The following is a 16,812-nucleotide window of genomic DNA, read 5'->3' as shown; positions in this document are numbered from 1 at the left end:
TAAGAAGCTTTGTAACCCTTTGATTCTCGGGAACTGCAATTTACAAGATGCATAATATAGTCGCAAAAAAATGGTTCAAATGGCTCTGAGCACTATGGGACTTGACTTCTGAGGTCATCAGTCCCCTAGAACTTAGAACTACTTAAACCTAACTAACCTAAGGACATCACACACATCCAAGCCCGAGGCAGGATTCGAACCTGCGACCGTAGCGGTCACGCGGCTCCAGACTCAAGCGCCTAGAACCGCACGGCAACCGGCCGGCAATATAGTCGCATCCGATTCTTATTCAAATCTGTAAGCACACCATTTTATCTGAAAACTTTAATTATCCTAAACGGAATGAAAATTACATGTTTCAGGTGCACAGTAGTAATTCACTACTCTCCCTTGTTGTCTCAGTATTAGCGGGGAATTTTTCGATGACAATGACTCTCTGACCATTTCCACGATCTAGATCCACCTACCGCAGCGTGTCCGCAGAAGGACCACAAAAATGCTTAGTGAGACAATGTAAACTCCAGATTAGCGTATTACTGCGAATGTCTGATCACCTAGTGACGTTTTCAGTGAGAGAGTTGAGTAGTCCATCCCACTGAGATAATTCACTCAGCAACCAGTGAAGCAATACCAAAATTCTACGTCCATCGTAGAAAACGTGTTGTTTTAAATGAGTCAGTGAGCGCCAGCTAGCGAGCAAACCGCTGCTCGATGACGCTTCAGACTCGAGATAGACCCAAATGTAAAATCTGTAACAGATTACCGGAAAGCTCGGTATACAGTTTGATGAGTTATCGGAAACAACAAGAGGCGGTCACATAGAGAGCCCAGAACAGTGGTTATCATAATTTTCATCAACACAAATGGGAGCGACGATAATGGGGATTCCGCAGCTAAGAATAATACAGGCGCTAACTGTTTTATCGAAAAATTAGGCTCATGTTCTTGTGCACGAAGACGCACTGAAAGAGCACGTTTATGGCATTACCAATTAGTCAGCTTGTCGATTTGCTTCTGCAGGGAGAGAGCGAAGACAAGCTCAAGTTGCAATACTTCAGATAACTAGGAAAAAAATTATGTAATTTCCTTCAGCTAGGAAAAATGAAAAATAATTTGGAATACTATCAAGTAGGGAAAAGTAAATTTTCTTTTTTTTTTCCTCCCTTGCGACAACAATCACGAAATGCAATTTCTCTTCTGAAAGCTCCTGACAGATGACTGCGTACCAGAACCCGAAGCCAAGACTCTGGCTTTCGCAGACACTGCTCTTTTGTTCAAGTTGTGCCACAAATTTCTCTTTTTCTCCAACTCGATTAAGTACCTCTTCATTAAAATTCGGTTCTATATGTATTCTTCGCCCCCTCGTACAAGATGGCATCTGTTGCTTGCTGCTCTGGAAGAATGTTTAATTCTGAAATTAATTTAATATTTACGGTGAGAGAACTGTTACTGCATCCATCGCTGCATCTGTTTTCTGGCAATTGTCTTCTTTCTCACGGGGAAGAAGACAGTTCGTTCCGTTTACTTCATTTCTACCATTAGATGAGAGAGGACGTGAAAGAGACTTGGTATCGGCCATTACTGTTGAGAGGATGCAATATATTTTTTCTAGGCTACTGTGTGAATTTGTTTTGAAACATGTATGATAAAATGGGAAGAGAAATGATTCAAAAATTTTGACTAGCGTATATAATTTAACTACACATTAATCACTATATATTAAATTACAAATGCTATCCTTCGACAAAATCTCCTCTCGCGAAATGAAAATGAGAGTAACTTTCCATGAAAAGGAATGGAGCACTGTATCCATACTTAAATGATACAAATAAAAAAGATAACAAGAGTAGTGCATGGATACTGCACTCGGTAAAAACACACACTCATGAAAAGTAAGAATGCGGCTTTGGTTTCCGAAGCACTGTAGTACTCCACAAAACAACTAAAAGTTTATTAATGCCTCCACAATACGCTTGAGTCATCAGTGAAATGTGCAGTTGTTTAATCGCATAAATAACCAGGTGATTAAAAGTTCTTCCTTTCGTTGTCCAAACCTTGTTTTCATCCCGAAGACCGGTGTGCTGCTCTCTAGCCTGTAACAGACTCTTCATTTCTTCACACCTACTTCATACTACATCCATTGGAAGCTGCTTACTGTATTCAAACTCGGTAAAAACTTTGTAAAACGAAGATCACTTAAGAATTTCTTTATTTACAACAACCGGTTTCGAATGACTTTGCTGTTACCTTCATGTAAGTCTGTCGAAACCTGCTGTTGTAAATTAAGAAATAATCTTGTGATATTGGCGGTAGAAAGTTTTCACGAAGTGAAACAGATCGCCCCCTCCTCTTCCTCACTTCCTTCCCCCCTCCGTTCTCCCTTGTGTTACCAAATCGACAATTCTTTGATGCCCAACTGTGACCTATCAACCCATACCTTCTGGGTTTCCTCACAGTGTCTTAATTAATACATATTCTTCATCAGGTTACCTTCCATTCAGAAGGCTGTTGCACGCAGCGACTGTTATATCGACATGTAAATAATAGATTTCAGCTGTGAGTCGTCCTTTTTAATTTTACTGGCAGATCTAGATTTCAGCTAGAAACTAGCCGTTCTCAATGCACTATCATTTTTTATCAATGCATGTAATGCCTGTTGGTCGGGCTTCATCCACAGTTCATTGAATACTTTTTATTTACGTATTCTTCTATTTGTACATTTTCAAAATTATTTTCTACGGTTACATACCACAGTCAACATCGATTAATTGCATGTGTACTGAGGCGATGCTAGGCTCACACCAACATTAGTCTTCTTGATATTTTTAGCATCAGCCTAACAGGCAATGTTTCGTTTAGTCTTCTTAGGTACCTCTCGTACTGCAAAACTGCGAGACCATACTTGGTTCCACGCGCGGCGTTAGTAGCTCCGCGTAGCAGCATCTGCTGTGACGTAGAGACGTCTGCTTACGAACTATGCCGCGCGACGCCCAAGGGGCACATAAAAAATACATTAATTAAAGTAAAATGCAAAACAAGTATCTAAACTAATACAATGTCATATACACAGAAAAAACTCATTTTTGTGGTATTTAAACATCATAATCCATCAAGGGATTACAAATTTAGTATTGGAGGGCAACGTGGAGAGTAAAAATCGTAGAGGGAGACAAAGAGATGAATACACTAAACACATTCAGAAGGATGTAGGTTGCAGTAGGTAGTGGGAGATGAAGAAGGTTGTACAGGATAGAGTAGCATGGAGAGCTGCATCAAACCAGTCTCAGAACTGAAGACCACAATAACAACCCATAACATTTATACTATAATTAGTTATGAACGTCTGCTGAGTTGTAGACGACGAGGATACAGAAAAATTCGCTCGCCCTAACGCCTGTAGAGAAAATCTCGAATTTAATTAAGTAAAATTCTCTATCCTAACACTACCCACATAGTCTTCAGCATTCTTCTGTAGCACAGTATTTCAGACGCGTCTATTCTCTTCTTTTTGTGTACCGTTTATCGTCCTTCTTTCACTTTCGTGCAAGGCTACATGTTAACAAATTATTATTCCATATCTCTTTCGGCCATCTTCAGTCATTTTGCTGCACAAACAGCAAAATTCATCAATTTTTAGTGTCTCTTTTCTTAATATAATTCTCTTAGCATCATTTGATACAAATCGACTATATTCCATTATTTTAAAGTTACATCTTCTGACCTCTTCGCAAAGATATCTATTAAATTCGACTGATCTTCCAACTCCTTTTCTGTCACTCACATTCCTAACAGCAATATGGTTAGTAAACATGGACGTTTTTAAATCTTGTCCCTGAACTTTGATTGCATTCAAAATTTCTCTTCATAAGTCTATGAACTACGCATGGACCGCGACTCTTGCTGTTACCAGCTGGAGTAGAGCGGGTGGTCCATCCCAGATACTATCCTTGCTGCAGCAAACAGAAGAATGACGTCAACGAGTACTGTGCGCGGAAAGCTCCAGGAACGTGGTATTTGTATGCCGCGGCGACCAGTCACGCACAGTTGTGCACTGGATGAAAATCAGTTGGTGACCGTTTCCTTCGCGGATCTGTTCCGATATAGCCTGCCGAGTGACATCATGCGTCCTGATTTAGCGAGCAGCCGTTATTGCCTATCAAACAACCTTAGAAGAAAGCGTTCTGACGAACCAGAGTTAAGTGTGTAAATTTGAACATTTTGGGTACACGCACGGATATCCACATCTTTTAACATAGAACTCCGACTGTGAAACTCTCAAAGGATGACTTTCTTTATTCTTGTGTACATTTTCATATGCCAGAGCAATACATGATAATTTTATCTTCAAGAGCGCTACAGCTGATGAACCAGGACGAACATTAGAAATAAAGCCAGTACATAGTGGCCAGCTCAATCTCGCAGCCTGAAACCCAAGCCGATTGTCCGTCTTCTGTGGAAGTTTTGTTCCTTGAAGACCATTTCCTCAGATTTTCGCCGCGCTCAGCGCAACCTTACAAGACCATTGTACGTATTTGCTATGGAAATAACACACCGATGAGTCAAATTAATTAGAGAACATCTGCTTAGTAGCTTTTTGGTACGCCTTTTAGGGGCAATACAGCAAGGATTCTGATGCATGGTTTCCGAAGGATGGTGCGGAGCAGGTGCCGTTTTGCATCCCAGGTCTGTCTCGGGTTCGGATCAGGCGTATTTGGTGGCCGAGACTTCAACGTGAGTTCACTGTCACGCTTCTCAAAGCACTGCAGCACAATTCTGACCTTATGATACGGACAATTGTCTTGCTGTGAGGTGGCATCGCCTTCAGGGAAGACATCAAGCGTGAAGGGATGCACGTATTCTAAAAGTGTGTCCATGCAGTCCTCAGTTATGGTGCCGTTGATCACCATCACAGGTCTCATGGAAGCCCAAGTGAAGGTCCGCCACAGCATAATATTGCCCCCACTGGTCTGCTTCCGTGTCTCGGTGCATGTTTCGAGAAGTCGTTGTCACGGTTGATGACGTATCCGGAAGTGACCAGGAGTAATTAGAAACACGATTCATCCTACCAGGTGATATGATGTCACTGATATACCGTACAACCTAGATGTTCCTATGCGCTCTGCAATAAGAATTTTACGATAACGTTGGGTCAACACGACAACCTATTGCCGATTAACTGTAGTGTGGAAGCCATACGGGATAAGACCTTGTAGTAAAAACAGACTCGACCAACGCAGTGTACCTAGCAAAGTGGCGCAGTGGTTAGCCCACTGGACTCGAATTCGAAAGGACGACGGTTCAAACCGGCGTCCGGCCATTCTGATTTACGTTTTCCGTGATTGTCCCAAATCGCTTCAGGCAAATTCCGGGATGGTTCTTTTGAAAGGGCACGGCCGAATTCCATCCCTACTCTTCCTTAATCCGATGGGACCGTTGACTTCTCTGCCTGGTCCACTACCCCGAAAAAATGGTTCAAATGGCTCTGAGCACTATGGGACTTGACTTCGGAGGTCATCAGTCCCCTAGAACCGTAGCGGTCGCGCGGTTCCAGACTATAGCACCTAGAACCGCTCGCACTACCCTCAATCAATCAATCAACCAGTATTGGTATATAGGACGCTACTGTACTGCAGGGGTGCCGAGTGGAGACTCTTCTGTGTTGTCGGTTTTGTGGTGTGGAACCTGTGGAGAGTCTTCCGGCGCTAATAAAACATGGTTAGCAAGTTAATATTTATTCATTGAGATTTAAAGTTGTGTGTCCTATCGTCAGCTTGGGCAGACGCCTCGTGCTAGTGACACGGAGGAATTCAGCTGACTCCTGTTGTCGGCTCAGTTGGCAAGACTGTTGCTCCAGCAAGTCTTGCGGGCTATCGTCTGCTGTCTGCAGGCGAAGCCGTAGCGTTAGATTTTAGCCCCACACTGACTTACAGCACACTCAGTCTCGTTGCGGAAGATGTTGATGGCGCACGGTGTCCCGTCAGAATGTGCCGCACTATCGGATGTTGTGTAGTCGGCTGATCCTGGCCTCATTGTACAGTTAGGCCCTAGCATCCGGAAGCGCCTGCAGCGATGATCAGGAACAGAGCACCGATTGGCCCTCTCACCCAGCAGTAACGATTACGTTAGTGCGATAAACACCACGAGATGTATTGCTGTTGGAAGACCTTCAGTATCCGCATCAACAACGTAACAACGTGGTAGGCAGACAATGCGAAGTCCCATGAGTGGCAGGTCATGGTTGCTGGGATGTTGCATCTAGAGAAGCAGCATGTTCATGAAGAGTACTGGAACATCTAATACATGGCTGTCACTACACCTTAAAAATCGTTGAATCGAGTGCCTCGCTACGAACGCCATCGATTCTAATGATCAACTGTTCCAGAGCCGGAGGATCGCTGTATTTTTGGAGACGGATGGGACGCTATACCGCGAGATTCTGTTCGTTTGGACCCTATGTGGCCCGCTTCTCTACTAGTGGTCAAAGTCTCATGAAGCATGGTTGGTTTTGTAGAAATGAGTTTGCTTTTCACTTCGAGAGCTCGCAGTTTTCTCTCTCTCTCTCTCTCTCTCTCTCTCTCTCTCTCTCTCTCCCCCCCCTCTCCCTCCCCTCTGTGCACCTTTTGCTTTTAATACGTAACTTGAGCCTGGCGATTGGTGCCGATGTAACAATGTCTGCTAATTTCCGCAGCAGACTTGAGTTAATTGTTGCTTTCTGCTATGTACCTAAGTCACCACCTCTGCCTGGTGTCGACGGTGGCATTGCTAGCGTAAACTTAAGAAAAATTTTAATTTTTCCTCTTTTGCATTCTGTGGCATAACAGTACCTTTAACTGGATAATATTTCAGCATATCATAGACGTGATAAGGGCAATCGCTCACATCACATCGCATATTAATGCTATTGTAATCCGTAGTGAATCATGACCTAATTGACAAATAATTAAGAAATTGATATAACATGGAACTTCCCTCAAAAAATTTTCTGAAGTTGAGCATAACTGTACAAACCACCTAATTAACTAGTAAAGTGCAAGTAAAAAATGATTCAATTCGATGGTATAGGTAGTTGGCTGTTAGCCAACACGTAGTCAAGGAGAGTCAAACGTGACATAAATTTTCGAAGAAGTGAGAAACAGGCTAACTGTTGATGAGAAATGGCTTATACCTGTTTGACAGGAGTTACGGACGCGCTATTATCTGGATGAGGAATTGTCGTTTGTGTATGGGACATCGTAAATATAGTCCTGGCCGTAACTGTACTGCAGACACTCGCAAGAGGCGAAATCCCCGCCATCCATCTCTCGGTGCATTTGCGCATGCGGCTGAAACATTAATTTCATGTTCCAGATATGCATCGTCGCACTACCCCGCAAGAGTATAGTGATAAATATTGAGCACAAAGTAACATTATTTCTTTCTTTTTCTTTTTCATTTTCTTCTCAGACAACGTACGGTTGAATAAGCTACCCATATACCACTCTATTCTGAATCTCACCTCAACCTGCTGCACGCAAGATTCCTTCAAAGAATATGAGAGGAAAAAGACAAATTGAAAGAAACTTAATATCGATACTACGTTTTAGGTGAGAGCTATTAATGTCTTTCCTTTTTGCTCAGCACTTAATACGCCGAGGTCTGCTTAAATAGATTTATTTTCAAATTTTTATTTGTATGCATGGAATTCAAAAGGATTAAAGTACTTAAGATATGACAGCAGTGATAAAATGGTTTCACTGAAATATCTGCAGTTAGTTACCGGTCTTGTTTTACTGAGTTTCAACAACGCCCGGAATTTCTTTTGTTTTTCGTTTCCCAAATGATTGAACTTGGGGAGAAAACGGCACGTGGGTTACTGATCGCCTGGAAATGAGTCTCGCGCAAGAAAGACGTCTGCAATAAAGTTCGACCGTGACTCTACACAGAGTTCCACCCTCTGTCTGAACCGCTTCAGAAGAAAATATTGCAGTTTCTCACTGCGTGTAGCAATAAGCGTGGTCTCCGTCGTCATTAGGCAACATACACCTTTGTATCAAAGGCACGATATACAGAAATTTCCGTTGATACACTGAAAAAATTCTGTTCTTACGTTGTCACTATTATAGAACGAAATATTTTTCAGCAGTTAACATTTATTACCATTCCCGTAACTACTTTCTTGAGAGAGCAGAATTATCGTACTGAATGAACTTGCAGTTCGTGTCACCAACTGGAAATGTTGCACAACAAGTACGTCTCGAACCCATGACGAAGTTACACACGTACCTGATCCACATCTGCTTTCACTGTAGTCTTCGAAATTAGGTGTTTGAAAACTTGCGATTGCAAGTTCATGTATGGTCAGGCTGTCTTCACCCAACCACTACAAAATAGCTCAGCGTTCACGTCTTCAACATGAAAATGGATCTCCACATTCTTCACACGTCATAATGAGTCTTACTCTTTGACAACAAATTTTATTTCGAAAACATTAAAGTGTGGTTATTTTAATTAATATCTTACTCATAATTATTAATATGAAGACACTATTTCGCACCGTTTAGTTTTCCAAGGGAGTTCGGGTGCGGGGGACAGGACAAACAGGATTATACGTAATTATCTCCAGGGTTTCAGAAGACGACCGCCTAAAATCTAAAAGACATACTGAAAAACGAGGCACATAAATGGACAGAGCATCTCTCAAAGTTTGTAACTCCCTCTACAGGTGCCCAATATGGACTTCATTTGTGACGAACCTGGTTTCAATTCGTGGGTGCATGTCGCTGGCGCGATGTGCCCGGGAAGGTGCGAAGGCAGTCCGCTCTGTGAAATTAGCAACTGATTACCTATCTGCAAGTGCGAACTAATTCGATGTGACAATGCCGAGACGAGGGTCAGCAATGAAACCTGAGGACAGCACAACCTAAAGATGCAATCTGTAATTATAAGAATTCTGCCAACCATTAGTAGGCTTACCTTTACCAGTGGGATACATACATAGCAGTAACATGCAACGAATTCCAGTTGGTTCTCTGGTAACCTGTTGTGGGAACACTATGTGATGAAAAGTATACACCTGGCTGAAAATTACTTAAAAGTTCGTGGGGCCCTCCATCGGTAATGCTGGAATTCAGTATGGTGTGGATCCAACCTTAGCCTTGATGACAACACCCACTCTCGCGAGCATACGTTCAGTCAGATGCTGGAAGGTTTCATGGGGGATGGCAGCCCATTCCTCACGATGTGCTGCACTGAGGAGAGGTATCGATGTCGATCGGTGAGGCCTGGCACGAAGTCGGCGTTCCAAAACATCGCAAAGGTGTTCCATAGGATTCAGGTCAGGACTCTGTGCAGGCCAGTCCATTACAGAGATGTTGTTGTAATGTAACCAGTCCGCCACAGGCCGTGTATTATGAACAGGTGCTCGATCGTGTTGAAAGATGCAATCGCCATCTCCGAATTGCTCTCAACAGTGGATAGCAAGAGGGTGCTTAAAACATCAATGTAGGCCTGTGCTATGATAGTGCCACGCAAAACAAGTGATGCAAGCCCCCTCCATGAAAAACACGACCAAACCGTAACACCACTGCCTCCGAATTTTACTGTTGGCACTACACACGCTGGCAGATGACGTTCACCGGGCATTCGCCATACCCACACCCTGCTGTCGGATCGCCACATTGTGTACCGTGATTCGTCACTCCACACAAGGTTTTCCCACTGTTCAGTTGTCCAATGTTTACGCTCCGTAGACTAAGCGAAGCGTCGTTTGGCATTTACCAGAGTTATGTGCGGCGTATGAGCAGCCTCTCGACCACGAAATCCATGTTTTCTCACCTCCCGCCTAACTGTCATAGTACTTGTGGTGGATCCTGATGCAGTTTGGAATTCCTTTGTGATGGTCTGGATAGATGTCTGCCTATTACACATTACGACCCTCTTCAACTGTCGGCGGTGTCTGTCAGTCAACAGACGAGGTCAGCCTGTACGCCTTTGTGCTGTACGTGTCCCTTCACGTTTCCACTTCACTATCATATCGGAAACAGTGGACCTAGGGATGTTTAGGACTGTGGAAATCTCGAGTACAGACGAATGACACAAGCGACACCCAATCACCTGACCACATTCTAAGTTCGTGAGTTCCTCGGAGCGCCCCATTCTGCTCTCTCACGATGTGTAATGACTACCGAGGTCGCTGATATGAAGTACCTGGCAGTATGTGGCCGCACAATGCACCTAATATGAAAAACGTATGTTTTTGGGAGTGTCCGGATATTTTCATCACATAGTGTTCGTCCCGATGGTGGTCAAAAAGTAAAGGAGAGTTCTGATCGATAGAAATGAAAAACGGGTGAATTTTACAAATTTTCATAGAAGGGATTTACCTCTTCATTACACACGCGTTCATGGATGAAAAAATACGTATAGTAAAAAATGAAAAATGACGGCAGCAGCCCTTGTGAAATTATGCGCCTCGCAGCGCGTCCTGGTTTGCGAGAAGCGTTGTTGTTATTTCTGACACCATAAAAACAGAAAATTCATTAATTAGAAGGAATGTAGGGACCATCACCTCGAAGCAAAAATGGCAACTATTTGAAAAACATGTTCACTTCTAGGCCTGTTTTTCTAAGTTCAAATGTTTAAAGAAATATTTAAAATTTGAATACAAAAAGCTCTAAGGCCCACTAAATTTAATTCTTTCATTTAAAAAAAAACAAATAAATCGGTTAATCTGTCGAGATCCACAAAGCTTCGCCCACTGAAAAGTTTTGTTTCGAGAAAAACGTGTCTGAAGTTCGGAGCGAGAAGAAGAAGAAGAAGAAGAAGAAGAAGAAGAAACCGCTGTTTCTCAACTTACGGTTAATCTAAGATCCCACGTCCACAGAAATATTCTTCTTCTTCAAAAAGGCTCTGGTTCTGAATTTGGTGCTACTTTTTTTCCCTTTTCAGTCCGATCTCTCTCGCAAACTGAGACATTCCTTGCTTCGTGGCGGCATGAATTTCCTGTCAGATACGTCCGCTAGTGAAATATGCTTCCAAATCCTTACATTTGTCCTCTAGCCAATCCTGCCTAGCAATTTTGATCGTCATGACAGTCTCATTTTTTAAACGTTTGTTTTCCCTTTCGCCTGCTTCATTTGCTGCATTTTTATAATTTCTCCTTTCTTCAATTAAATTAAAAAAGTGAAAGTAGTGGTGTGATGAAATCTGAATGCTTACGTACATTGCCTATTTTAAAACTCGATTTGCCAATAAGTTGCACCACAGACAAGAGGCATGGCGTCAACATTTTGGGTAGTTGCAGTGTTCTCATTTGTGGAATACACAGTACCAGGAATGATGCATATCTATTACGTACAAAGAGCAGACGATGCTGCCTCATAGGACAGGTGAGTCCGTAAGCACTAAGTTCTACAACCTGTTGCGGACGTTTTGCCCCATTTCATTCATGGAGTAGCTTGTTGACGTCATAGGGAGAGTGTCAAATTGCATGCCTCGTGACTCTACTGAAAATAAGCCACGGTTTTTAATCACTCGTGCCGGCCGGAGTGAGTGGCCGAGCGGTTCTAGGCGCTACAGTTTGGAACCGTGAGACCGCTACAGTCGCAGGTTCGAATTCTGCCTCGGGCATAGATGTGTGTGATGTCAGGTTAGTTAGGTTTAAGTAGTTCTAAGTTCTAGGGGCCTGATGAGCTCAGAAGTTAAGTCCCATAGTGCTCAGAGCCATTTGAACCATTTAATCATTCGTCCCTCCTGATTTTCAAAGCTGAACCTCCTATTTTTGGTTTGCGAAGGTTGGCAGTAATGCATAATACTCAGAATATGTCCCTGAACAACCTCCGAAAAATGTCAGTGAAAGTAGAGTTCACCATGCACATATCCCATCCCCCACTCATGCCCTGTTTATCCCTCAACACACACACACACACACACACACACACACAGAGTTAGAAACTAATCAGTGTTGCAGCAGCAGTCGTAGCGACTAAATGCAGTCGCACAACTCCTAACGGCTGTAAAAACACTGTGAGCAAGGTGCCGCGCAGGCGTCAGTAAGCCTACTGTTCGGACAGCATTCCTTAGGAGCCGACGACAGCCGTTTCGTGGTGACAAGAAACTCGGAAGAACAGAACATACCGTCACCGCAGCAGCAAACGATCGGAATTCGTCGGCTCCTACTTTGTTACAAAACGTCCTTCGGCCGCCACGCCAACAGTCTCCTGCGTCGGGCGACCGACAGAAATCCGATGCGGAGACCGCAGAATGCGTTTTTTGTCAGTCTGGTAGAGCACGGCAGCAGGTCGGGACAGGTCGAGGTTCCCTGTCTCGATTTATGGCCGGAGAGGCGGCCGCGCTCCCGGAGAGAGTACGCTCGCCCTGGGCAGCGACAACGCCGCGTCATAGGAGAACGTCAATTACCACCGAAGAAGCTCCAGGCGACGCTTCGGTCGAGAGTGAAAAGCCACGGTTGGCTTTCTCCCGGCAGCGTCTCTCCCAGACCGCCGCCGCCTTAGTTGTGTCCTGAGCCGCGCCGCGGAGTGTTCTGTTCTGTTCTGTTCCGTCCGAGGCCCGCAGGCGGACGGTCTGGACGCTTCGTCATGGAGACGAGGTGTCCTACGCGGCAGCTGTATTACATAGATCGTGATGTGCTGTTCGTAGGTCGCTACCGCGAGAGTCTCCTCGTATGTAAGGTTACTCGTTCCTTTGAAAGGATTTCTTCCGAAGAGTTCGGCATCTGATTAGTATCTAAATTAAGTGGGAATTAGCGTTCCCTAACAATTCGTAGCCTCTCCAAACTTTCCGGAATGTGTAAAAAGTGTTCCTGTTAAAAGAATCGACCGTGGAATGACGTATACATACTTCGTGGAACATACAGTACCAGGAATGATGATGCATATCTATTATGTACAAAGAGCTGACGATGACGATGCTGCTTCGTGGGACAGGTAAGTCCGTATGCACTAAATTCTACAACCTTTGTGGGCGTTTCATCCTGTTGCATTTGCGGCATAGTCGTTTATAAACAGCGACAGATATTTTTACGTCACAAGCCATAGCGTTTGGTCGTTGAGCACTTGTAACAATGAAACTTCCTGGCAGGTTAGAACCGTGTGCCAGACCGGGACTTACTGGCAGATTGAAACTGTGCCGGACCAGGAATCGAGCCGGCCGAAGTGGCCGTGCGGTTCTAGGCGCTGCAGTCTGGAACCGCGAGACCGCTAGGGTCGCAAGTTCGAATCCTGCCTCGGGCATGGATGTGTGTGATGTCCTTAGGTTAGTTAGGTTTACCTAGTTCTAAGTTCTAGGGGACTAATGACCTCAGAAGTTGAGTCCCGTAGTGATCAGAGCCATTTGAATCATTTTTTGAACCAGGAATCGAACCCGGATCCTCGCTTGTCACAACCAATCCTCTCGCCGACTTACTTTAATTCGACAGTACTGTCTTCCTACTTTCTGTCGTACGTACATCGTGTTAGTACCGCAAGGAATGCAAGAGACTTGTTGTGTAGTCTGGAAACATGTAGAGTGTTTTAATATTTTCATTTCGCGGCCCTGTCAGCAACTGTATAAACATTAATTTTAAATTAACAACAGCTTCAGGTGCAATGTTTACCTAGAATTACCTAGGTTTCAGTTGGGGTAACCCAACCTTCTTCAGAATAAAAGGAACTACGGTTATGGACAAATCGTAATTATCCCAACTGATACCTAGGTAAACATTGCAACTGAGGTTTTTGTTAATTTAAAATTAATATATACAGAGTTTTCGAACATAGTCACTCTTACGTGAATAGTATCTGTATAACACAGCCAAGCTGTTGCAATAAGATATAACTTGACTTGGTTTCGATAGCGACTATGGGTGTCTTCATGAGAAAAAGAAAACAAAAACAATTATCTTTAACAGATTACGAAATCATCAATATAGAGGAAAAACTAAGACTGGACGGTTATTATACTCAACAAATTTATGAGGTGACTATACTAAGATCTAGTCATAGTTGACAACACATTTACGAGTAAAGTGCTCTCGTTATATAAAAAAACTTATTAAAATCATATTTAAAACATTATAAAAATTACAGGTATTGTAACTGACACAGCATTTTTTACTGAGATGTACCATTATTATGTCAGTTCCAATATCTGTAATTCTTATAATGTTTTAAATATGATTTTAAGAAGTTTTTTATAAGACGAGAGCACCTTGCTCCTAAATGCATGTTCAACTGGTACTACATGTGAGTATAGTCACCTCATAAATTTGTTCAATATAATAACGATCTATTATTGGGTTTTCCTCTTTATTAATGAGTTTTTAACCTTTAATAGGTAATTGTTTTTGGTTTTTCTTTTTTTCTTGATGAATATATCCATAATCGGTGTCGAAACCAGGTCAAGCTAAATCTTATTACGATCGGCTGGCTGTGTTAGCAACCGTATAAGAATGTGATTTGTCTGTCTCACAGGCATATTTAAAATTGTAAGTACCTGGATAGCTTATTCGGTGAAAGGATTGGTTGTGACAAACACGGTTGCAGTTTCGATTTCCAGTCCTACACCAAGTTTCAACTTGCCAGAAAACTTCAGAATAGTCCTATTTACAGAGTGAAAGATGCATTCTGGAAACATAATACTTAAATCCTCCACCTACATGCAGGCATATCTGTACGCGGATTGTTGGCATCATGATCATATATGGCTGGCTTCGTCATCTCACCTAAATTTACGTATTTACAGCACGACGAAGATTACATCGTGTACCTCAGTGATTCATCCCTCACTCCCTCCCCGCTTCCCAGAATTTGTTTCAGAAAATGTACACAGTTTGCAATAGCTGCTAACTTCGCTAACCGCTGTCGAACATGAAATAAGGAAATCTCGAGTAACCTAAAGATCTTTAATAAAATTAAATTTTATCCGAGACGTAAGCCATTAAAAATTTTAAGGGTTGTTTGACATTGTTGTTTGAGATAGGCCACGGGGTGGGTTCAGCTGACAAGTGGAATTGGGGTTCTTCCTCCGCACATATGGGCGCCTTTCCTTGCGGATATATGAGAATGCGTCGCATGTGTATTTGTGGCGTTTAGGTGAATGTAATGGATCCATGTATAGGGTATTTATATATTGATGATGATGATGATGATGATGATGATGATGATGATGATGATGATGATGATGATGATAGAAGAAATCAGGTGGCACGTATGGCCTCCTGCTCCCCAATATGACCTAGGGACCCGCCGAGTTTAACGTCACCGCGCGGGATTAGCCGAGCGGTCTGGGGCGCTGTAGTCATGGGCTGTGCGGCTGGTCCCGATGGAGGTTAGAGTCCTCACTCGGGCATGGGTGTGTTTGTTTGTCCTTAGGATAATTTAGGTTAAGTAGTGTGTGAGCTTAGGGACTGATGACCTTAGCAGTTAAGTCCCATAAAATTTCACACACATTTGAACATTTTTAGTTTAGCATCGCCATCCGACAAACAGATTACCATGAACAGTGTCACATGCCCTCACTTCACGAGACACAATGGAGAGATCTGAAATTTAATCTAAGACATTGGCACGAAGATCAGTGTTCACGGAATTTACACCACCTCTCCTTCCCTTCCTGGTGAAATAATGGCTGTGATAATTTCACCCACCGCCAGGATTCGAACTGGCTTACATCCGAGTCGAGCGCCTCCTCATACGCGTACATTAGACAACTCTGCTATGGTGACGGGCAAAAGCCATTAGCAATGTACTAGGACAATGAAACTAAGTTTTTCACCTACGTTTCCAGACTGCAGAAACTGAATGTGACTAATACGCTGTTCGTGCGTGCCTTGTCACGATCGTGTAAGTTCTCTTTCTGACTCATTTGCCTCCAAAGCTTCGAACTTCACATCGAACAAAGTTTTCACTTCAGCAGCATAATTGGGGCTACAGACTGACTTCCGTTGAGTAAAAAAGATTGACAGGCTTATATTTCCAACCGTGTCTTTGGATCTGGACCTACATCTCTCCGATATTTTAACACATCATACCAAAAACGAGTAGTTTCTGACAATGCTTTAATGTGCCGGTGTTTTGGAACAGTATATTTTCAAAGCACGCAAATTCTAAATAAGAAAACACCAATTGCAATACTTAAACCTTGTCATTTAAGCTTCCAAAATATTTCTACATCTGTTTTCTGCAAAAGCACCTTACAGTGAGTGATGACTGTTCAACTCGGCCCGTAATGAAGAAAGCGATCTTTCATCGCGTGGGATCATATTTCACAGAGCGTTGCGAAAATACGCCGGTACCTCTTTTGTTGTTCTTGCTCGTAAATGCTTCGTAAGATGAAATGCCACGTTGCAGCGCCACAAAGCTCGTCGCGCTCAACGTTCGTTTTCACACAATATCGTGTGAGGACGGATTTAACGGCTGAGTAGTCATATGAGAAGTTCTTTTCGGCAGGAGACGTGTGCTGCCTTTCTGAAGACTGCTTTCTGGTTTAAATGATGCATTCGTGTTTTGTGCACTGTGACGGCAGGCGTATCACATCTCGGTTTCGTCACTGAGCAAGCTAAATACGTACGTTACAGATAGTTTACTATGCTTCAAGACCTCCGTAATCCGTAGTTACGAGGGAATCCGAATTTGTCTTGCAACCCATTGGCTAAAACATTTTGGAAAAGTGTGCCAGTTCTCACGAATCCCACATTCCAAAGATAAGGTTTTACTGGGATGACCGAAGCTCAGCTCGTGCGTCACACGCAGATTCATTTCTAAATGCATGTGTGCACACCCCGTACAATAATTCGTTGCCACCGTACTTCCGCTACACTCTTGTGGAGTAGTCGTC

The 16,812-nt window shown here is 43.2% G+C and overlaps 1 protein-coding gene across 1 annotated transcript in view; it reads left to right on the top strand.

Annotated features, from left to right (window-relative positions):
* Window positions 1-16,812, top strand: part of LOC124798966 — a 232,317-nt gene that overhangs the window by 151,240 nt on the left and 64,265 nt on the right. The gene's annotated exons all lie outside the window — the stretch shown is intronic.

The sequence above is a fragment of the Schistocerca piceifrons genome, chromosome 5 (assembly GCF_021461385.2).
Source record: "Schistocerca piceifrons isolate TAMUIC-IGC-003096 chromosome 5, iqSchPice1.1, whole genome shotgun sequence".
Taxonomy (NCBI): domain Eukaryota; kingdom Metazoa; phylum Arthropoda; class Insecta; order Orthoptera; family Acrididae; genus Schistocerca; species Schistocerca piceifrons.
The sequence above is the reverse complement of the archived record's forward strand: the minus strand, read 5'-3'. Positions and strand labels throughout refer to the sequence as shown.